Below are 9,145 nucleotides of genomic sequence, written 5' to 3'. Positions count from 1 at the left end.
GGCTGTCAATCTTTACCAGAAAGTTCATCTTCCTTCTGAGTAACGGCTGGTGAGTTGCTGGCCTTTTGGATAGCATCCAAATTCTTTAACCACTACGCCACTAGAGCTTCAATATAAAGCCAAGAAAGGGAATAAAATAATGATTAAACATCACCAGTGAGAAAGAGAAAGGTGGGAGTGTCTCTGCCAGTGCAATGGAAAACACAAATAAGAAAATCGACATGGGATAGATGCAGAAGGAGAGGCGATAACAAAAGCTTGTCAGCTGGAACCCACCAGCTGCTCTAGGGGGAAAAAGAGGAGCAATGTGCGCTCACAAAGATTCACAGCTGAAGAAGCCCATGGGGAAGTTCTACTATGTCCTCAATAGCACACAACAACAGAAGCAAGAAGTTGAGGAAAATTTCAATCCAAGGGACATGTGCAGTTCATTCAAAAAGTCAAATCAACTACTATACAACTGACTTGATGCCAGCAGGCAAAATTCTCTAAACTTCCTTTCTTTTGTTTTCTTTTTAAAATAGAAATAAAAGTGCTTGTGTATTTTTTTTAAAAAAAAGAAACTGAGGAATAATTAAAATCTCTGTACAAAGCTCCTTAGGAAAAGATTTTAGTGTTATGTGTCGGGCTGCTAATTGAAAGGGGAGCAGTTCAAATCCAGCACCTACTTCAGAAAGAAATGATAGGTCATCTCTCCTATAAAGATTGGTAGCCATAGAAGCCCAAGGGAGGGTCTACGGTGCAGAATGGAGGCCACAGCACTGAATAGTATTTATTTCAGGAATTCCTGGATGGTGCAAATGGTTACACACTAGTTTATTAATCAAAAAGTTTGTGTTTCAAACCCACCCGGAGACACTTGATGATCTGGGTCCAAAAAGTCACAGCCTTGAAAACTTTATGGAGTAGTTCTACTCTGCACACAAGGGTTGTCAAAAATCAGAACCAACTTGATAGCAACTAACAACAATATTTATTTCAAATCAAGTTAATATAACTAAATATCATACCTCTAAAAAAACAGTGTGTCCAGCAAACCACATTTTCAAGCCTTCTGTACTTCTTTGCAAACATTAAAGATTAAACAGATTTCTAAGCAATTAAAATCAAGAGGTTTTTATTACTAGTTTCTACAGAAAGATTTTTACCTTTTAAAAAAATCTACATACACTTTACTTCCAATTAATAAAGAAGTAAACTCTTTACAAGTTTTACAAAAAGCCATATATTAAAGGCAATGAATTTCACTGTTAATGCATAAACAGGTATAATAAGATTTTTCAAAGAATTTAATTAATTTACTAGCATAGACACATTCAACTCTACATTTACTTTTGGGGTTGAATTCCTCTCCTACTTTCTTTTCTTTCAAATCTGTACCCTTTTCCCAAAAAGATTTTCCTGAAAATTTCAAACCCAGAACCTAAATCAAGAATCTGATACTGAGCTTCAGCCATTCATTCTGACACTGTGCCATCTACATCAGAAATAACTACTCACACAAACTCAACACAAACTGAAACCTTTTATCTTCTTCTTGACAAAATAAATATCCCACTCCCTCACCTCGGTAAAAAGAACAAAATTAAAACCTAGATTTAATCCTCTATAGTGCTTTCCCTAACCAAAAATTTTTTTAAACCTGTCAACACCCACATCCCCCTTAGCTTTATTCTATCTTAAAATCCACTATCCTCACTGCAGCCTGAGTGACCTTAAAATTGAAAATCAAATCATTTTAGTCCCCCACTTTAAACTCTTCAATAAGTTATAAATACCATGATCAAAACCAAACACATCATGAAAACTTAGGGATTCAAAATGAAATTTAGTTTTGAGTGGGTTTTTTAATAGACTCAAAACAAAAATAATTAAGAACTTTTTTCCAAACCCAGGAGAACAAACAGGTCTTGGAGAGGGTGAAACCAAGTTTCTCCTTGGAGGCAAAGATTTAAAAGCTCTGTCTTACACACTTTAGAGACATGGCCAGTGGGGACCGGTCCTTGGAGAAGGACCTCACGGTTGGAAGGGTTGAGGGACAGCAGAGGAGAGGAAGACCCCAAATGAGATGGATTGACACAGTAAGTGGGGCACTGGGGATAGGTGTCGGAGTCAGTGAGACTTGCTCAGGATAGAGCAGGGTTCAGAGCTATTGTACACAGGGTTGCTATGAGTCAAAGGTGACGTGATGGCACAGAAAAACTACTTAAACATACATACTTAAATTCTGGGCATATTTCAAAGATAAGCACAAAGGCTTGTTTATAGAGCAAAAAACAGAAAATAACCTCAAGTCCACCAATATAGAACACTTATCCAGCCATTAAACGAGGCATCTCCATATACACTCTTATTAAATGACCTTTTGGACCAAATAAAGGACCCGGGTAGCACAGTAGGTAAGTACTCAGCTGTTAAACAAAAAGGTCAACCAGCTCAATGGCAGAACTCTGCAGTAATCTGCTCCTATAGCTCTGCTCCTGTAGCGATCACTGCCTCGGAAAAGTCTATAGGGCAGTTCCATTCTTTTCTATAGAGTTGCTGTATGCTGGAGTGACTGAACAGCCATAGGCTTTTTTTTATTTTGAAATCACTCACAAGGATCAAAAAACAAGTTGTCGAAAAGGACGCACAGCTGCACGTTTGTACATTGTGAATGTTGAGAAAACAAACGCATAGGCCTACATCTGCTAGAAATGTCAAGGCAGACTGTATGAAGCTGGAAAATAGGTAAGCTATGTGACTGGAGGACAAAGGGAAAAGAGAAACTTTTTAGTAAGTATTCTTTTGAACCTTTTGATTTTCTGTTTATACTAGCTATTACCTATAAATAACTGTAATGATTTTTCCCTATCTTCAATTGCTCCCCTAACTAGACACAGCACACACACAAATTACTAACTACAAAGACTGCTCTGTACGTAATCTCTCTTCAAGGTAACTGCTTTAATGTGCCAACCTTAAAATTAGGGCCTGGTTATCTGATAAAACATTACATTTCCTTCTTGACAGCTCAGGAGTTCAACTTTGGCAAATAATATTTTAGTCAATACTGTACTGCTTTTGAGAAGGTTGTTGATAATGACATCGATGAGAACGGCACGATTTTTAACTTGCTCCTTGGAGAACACAGCAAGCAGCACAGCACCAGCAAGTAGCAGAAATTATGAAATTGGCATTAAAATCAGAACGCTGCATATCTTACTTTTCCAGCAAATCCAAAAACATCATCAAAAAGTATTGGTAGAAATCTACAAGTCGAGATAAAAAGACACCGCACAGAGACATGACTATACAAACTCCTATAACGAGATTTAATCCTTACAGATGTCCCTAAAATGTCAGATCTGGGCTACCTCACTCGTTGTACAGGAGTGACAGGCTGAAGAGCAGCCTGTGACCTTGCAATAATATGCACACACACCCTGCCCTGTGCGTCCCCCTTCCTCCCTGACTCTTTAATCACCAGCCCAAATCCTCCAAAGGTAGGTCTCAGTCAGTCCCCTTAATACACTAGGCTAAGCAAACACCCCCCTCCGGATTCCCTGGCAAATCCCTTTCAACTAAAGAAAAGATTTTCGACAGAGAAGAAAAATAACAAGATTTGCCAGCGGATAGGTCTGTGGGAGGAGATAAAACTGAGGGTCGGGGAGAGGTAGAGGTCTGTTACTGTCCAGGGAGCGGCTGACTCCAGATCAACTTGGGAAGAAAAGGGCATCACGAAACAGACTGAAAGCCGTGATGGGCAGTGGAAGGGCCAGTCAGCCGGGCGAGCAGCTGCGAGGGGGTCTCCAAGGGAGAGGGGGGCAGCGGGGACAGCAGCGACGGCTCGGTCTGGGAGGAAAGAGACGCAACGGGTGGAGGGTCGGCCGAGGCTGGGGCTCAAGGGAACTGCGATCGAGTCAGTGCTAAGGAGAAGGTAACGGAGTCCGGAGGCTCCATTAAGGGTCGGCAGAGAATCTAAGGGGTGTTCGTTAGTGGGTTCTGCAGAAACCGCTGGAGAGGTAGGAGACGATGTGGCCAATGGAAGATATGATGGGTGGGGGTCTACAGGGACCGGGGGTCAAGATTGAATGTTTGTAAGCGCTCGGGGCAGACTCGTTCGCGGGGCGTCTCCACTGGGGCGGGGCGGGGCGGCCCTGCAGAAGCCAAAGAGAGAGAGACAGAGACGTGGGCCGGGCCGGGCGGCAGGGCCTCTGGGCTGCTTGGGCGGGTCTTACCTCGGGCTCCGCCGCTGCGGCCACCACGGCCCCCTCTTGGTCGGCGGAAGACGCCTCCCACTCTCGGCCCCAGGGTCAGGCCGGAGGAGGCAGCTGGAAGACGAGACCACCAAGGGTCGTAGGGTTTCAGGAGGGTGGGCCCGACTGCTTCAGGGTCCCGACGAGCGGCCGCCGCGCATCCCCCGCCCTGTCAGAGAGACTCCGCCCGGCCTGGGGAGGCACATCCCCCGCCGCACCCCGCCCAAGGAGCACGCGTTGGACTGCTGCCTCAACCACTGTCGTCGCCTCTGCCGGTGCCACGGATGCCTCCTCTCACCGTCCTGACTGGACACTGAGTAGCCACAACCAACCGCCGCCGCGTCCCCAGTCAGTCTTGGCCCGCGCGCCCCCGACCGCGCACGCGGCTCCGCCCCGCGCGACTCCTCGGCTGCAGGAGAACAGGCGCGCGCGCACTTACCTCCCACGCCCCCTATCGTCCGCCCCGCCCGGCCCCGCCCCCGCACGTGACGTCGCCAGAGTGTACAGCCTGCGCCTGCGTGGACCCGCCCCATTTTTTCCGCCCCAGGCGGCCCCGCCTATACTTTTCTTCCTCACCTTACGGCAGAGCTAACACACTGCCTTAGCTTTTTCCCTCTGCTGGAGAGGGATGTCGCAAGGTGGAGGAAGACTACTCTGGGTTTGCGACTTTCCGGCCAGTACAGAGGTGCTGAAGGCTGGTTGGGGTGGTGAGGCCCGAGGCAGGTAAGAAGCCGCCTCCCTACTTCGGTTTATCTGTGAGTCTGTCCCCCCAGTGGACAGCTTTGCCGCCCACACAGACTCTGGCGTAGCCGTACCCCTTTCCCCATGCTGGCTCTAGGTTGTCGGCGCCGCCCCCGAAAGCCTCCGCCCCTTTCCACATACGCACCCACCCCTTCCCCCCACCCCCGCATGTCTCCGCCCCCGGCCTCTAGTCCCAGATTTTCCTTACGGTTCAGTCTTCAGGCTGAATGCTTTCCCTGATTTAGGATCCATAAATTCGGAGGCTAGTGAAATAATCTATTTTCTGAAGTACTGTATAATATGGGACACGACGAAAGAACTTGCACATCGAAATTACCGTTAAGAAAAAAGTACAGGATTTGCTCAAGCACAGAATTGGGGGGGGCGGGGGTACCCATTGATTTCAGTTCTGGCTCATGGTGACCTCTTAACTGTCAGCGTCTATCTGCTCCATACGATTTTCATTTGTTGGTTCTTTGGAAATGGATCTCCAGGCCTTCTGCACGCTTCTGGGTGGACTCCAACCGTCAATATTTCCGTTGGCAGCTAATCGACCAGCTGTTTGCACTACCGAGGGACTCCTGTATCACGCTTACAAACTTGTATTAAAAGATTAGTGAGCATTAGCTGGGCAAAGAAACAAGAGAGCAGGCTGAAGCAGAATAACAGGTGCCAAAGCTTGTGACATTACCGTCTTGGAAAAGTAAAATCTTAGGAATAGAATATAGCTTTTGGACACCACACTGTAGACTCCTTTCCAAAGAAGCATCTTTATGAAGTAGGGGGGTGGATATGAGGAGGGGGAAAATAGAATTGTTTTAAGACAGGAGACTTGTCAGAAATAAAAAATATAGGATGGAGCGCTGGTCGCGTAGTCCCTAAGGAGTTTCACTGCTGACCAAAAGTCAGCACACCTCTAGTGGTTCAAATCCACCAGCTACTCCATAGGAAAAAGATGGGCAAACTCCTCCCATGCGATTACAGCTTCCTAAACTAAGCTATTACTTTATTCGGACTCCCAGCAATGAGTGGAGTATGGGATGGAGAATTGGACAACTCAAGAGTGTGAAAGGAAAAAAAAAAAGTGTGAAAGGCTAATTTATGAAATCAAGATTTTGCAAGGGAAATGTTTGCACCTTATAATCTCTGGGACATTTATTTTTACCTCTAAAATTAATATTGGGGCCCTATTCCAGCCTTGTATACTTTAGGGTAGGGATGAGGCTTCAGTTTTACGTTTTTCCAAGTGCCCCCCAGGTAACTTACATCCAGAGATGAGAACCTACTAGACTAGAGAGGAAATAGGGAAAAGCTGACAATTTCTGCTATGAAATGAAGTTGATTTGGTTATTTGATAAAAGACCATTATGGATTAAAAGTTTGAACAGCAATAGAAGTGTTTAGTAACTGCTTTGGGAAATAGGCGAAAGCTGTTCCTACCTTTCTCTTCTCCACAATTCTCTCTCACCCTTACTCAGAGCTCCCTCACTTAACTAACCTCTTTGCCTTTCATCCAGAATTTACTAGTTGAGATTCCACCAGTCAAGCTCTCAATTTATATATTCTTAGACCTAAGTAAGTGAAAGACCAACTTGCATTCCCTAAGTATTATTGCACAGAATTACTAGCTAGGTTAGAGTCTGTCTTGTATTATTCACTCATAAAGTCTTTCAAAGAGTACCAACACATAGTTAAGCATTAAATATAAAGATAACCTGAGATCTAGCCTTAGTGAGTTGGGAAGAAAAAAAAAGTCTACACAAAAACCAGTTGGTGTCAAATAGATTCCAAATTATAGCATCCTCTGTATATCAGGGTAGATCTGTACTCCATAGAGTTTTCAGTGTCTGATTATTTTTTTTTTCCAACTAAAATGCCAGGCCTTTCTTCCAAGGCAGGTAGATAGACTCACAGCTAAATGTATTGTACTACCCAGGGGCTCCAGGAACAAAGTACTGGGAAAAATAACTATTTAGGAGGAGTTCACTTGGCAGGAAGAAGAGCAGTGAAGGCAAAGCCCATGACAGTGAATGCTGCTGCTTATTGTTAACCACTATCAAAATAGACCATCTCATTCACAACCCTATTCACAGCTGAAGCAAGTGCTTTCCAGTTCCTGCACTAAACCTGTGATCAATTGTAGATTAGAACATTTGGCCTATAGAACATTGGCTGAAATGTAGGAATACATCATAATGCCTGCCTTTCCAACCCATCTTAATTTGGAAGCTCCTCCATAACTTCATACTCACTGCCATCAGGTCAGTTCCTACTCATAGTAACCCTCCACCATAGACAGAAATTGCCTTCTTTGTCCTGCAGAGCAGCTAGTAGATACAAACCAAAAACCTTTGTGTTAGCAACCCGAAACAGAACACACGACACTACAAGGGCTCCTTCAGTATCATAAGCTCACTGTCATCAAGTTGGAACCAACTTTGTACCCAAACCCTCCATTGGGTTTTCAAGGCTTTAAATTACATGAGAGATTTCCCATCCTTCTCCTGATAGATTTGAATCACGAGAGAAGCTTCACCTTTGAGTTAGCAGCACAACAAATAAGGTGCATTGTCAGGGAATCCAACCCAGGTAGGTCTTAACTAGAGCTAATCTGGAAACCTGTCTACTTTTAGATAAGAGTTACTGTTGTGTAGTATACCTTGAGCATAGTATGGAGAGTAAAGGTGGGGCAGAGATGAAGCTGATAAAGTGGAGTGTGAGCAAATTGTAAGAAGCCTAGAATGCTATCTAAAAATGTTTGGGGTTTATACTAGAAGCAAGTAATTGGTAAAAATAATATAGTCTTAACCTCATTTATACCACATACTGCTTTGGTATTCAGGCCGTTGAACCCTATCTCAATATTTTTAAATGGAGCAAATAAAATACACAGAAATATAAAAGGAACTAAAATATGAAAGCAAGTATATGGATTGAAGCTCAACATCAAGAAAACAAAGATTCTCACCACTGGACCATTTGGCAGAATCAGTATGGATAGTGAAGAGATTAAGATAGTTAATGGTTTTCGTTTGCTTGACACCATAGTCAGCACTCTTGGTACCAGCAGCCAGAAAATCAAGAGACAGATTGCACTGGAAAAATCAGCTATCAGAGACCTCCCTAGAGTATTGAAAAGCAACGACGTCAGGCTGGAGACTAAGGTGCGGACTATAGTCTCCGCAGTTGCATGCCATGCATCAGAGAGCTGGACAGTGACTAGGGATGATAGAAAGAGAATTGATACCTTTGAGCTTTGGTGCGGGAGAAGAGTGTTGAATATACCATGGACTGTTAGGAGAACAAACGATTTTTTCCTGGAGAGGGTGAAGCCGGGCTGCTCCTTGGAGTCAAGGATTCTGAAGCTTAGTCTGATATACTTTGGGCATGTTGCAAGGAGGGGGACAGCGCAAGAGAGGAAGACCTCGATGAGATGGATCGATTCGGTAATTGAGGTGGGAGTAAGTGTGTCGGAGACGGTGAGGTTGAGCTGGGTTTAGGGCTCTTGTACATAGGGTCACTATGAGTCACAAGCAACTCGACAGCACATAACAACAACAAACATTGTTTATGTGTTGCTGTATTAAATAATAACTAGCCACAGATCTAATTATGTAGTTGTAAAGTAATAATAAGTTTATATAATATTTTTGAGATATCTGGTAAAACGTTAATGTTTTGTGAAAGTATCTTTTTGATGGTAACATTGACATCGACTCAACTGCTCTGGAGTTAGAACCATAGTAAAAGCCCGTCTCTCTTCTGTCGAGCTGCTGGTGGATTCCAGTCTCCATAGAGGTGTCACTTGGTGTTAGCAGTGTTACATCCTTACAGGGTAGGGCACCAGAACTCTTGGAGTTCAGATCAGATTCTTGGCCATGTCAGTTCCTTCCAAATCAGTAGTCCCAGGTATTCATGTTTCCTTGATATTCCTGGCTTGTGGAAAGTATCCTCAACTACATATGATGCTCACATGTCTTCCTTCATGTGTGTCTCAGTGTCTAGTGTGATTTTTTTTTATAAATAGCAAAAAATAAAGCCTCTGGAATAGATGGTATACCAATTGACATATTTCAGCTAACAGATGCTGCCATGGATGTGCTCACCAAGTTGTGCCAAGAAATCTGGAGAACAACCACTTGGCCAACTGACTGAAAGAGGTCAAT

This window comes from Elephantulus edwardii, unplaced genomic scaffold (genome assembly GCF_000299155.1).
Source record: "Elephantulus edwardii isolate Elephantulus edwardi_28Jun2011 unplaced genomic scaffold, EleEdw1.0 scaffold00066, whole genome shotgun sequence".
Classification (NCBI taxonomy): Eukaryota; Metazoa; Chordata; class Mammalia; order Macroscelidea; family Macroscelididae; genus Elephantulus; species Elephantulus edwardii.
Note: the sequence above shows the minus strand (reverse complement) of the source record.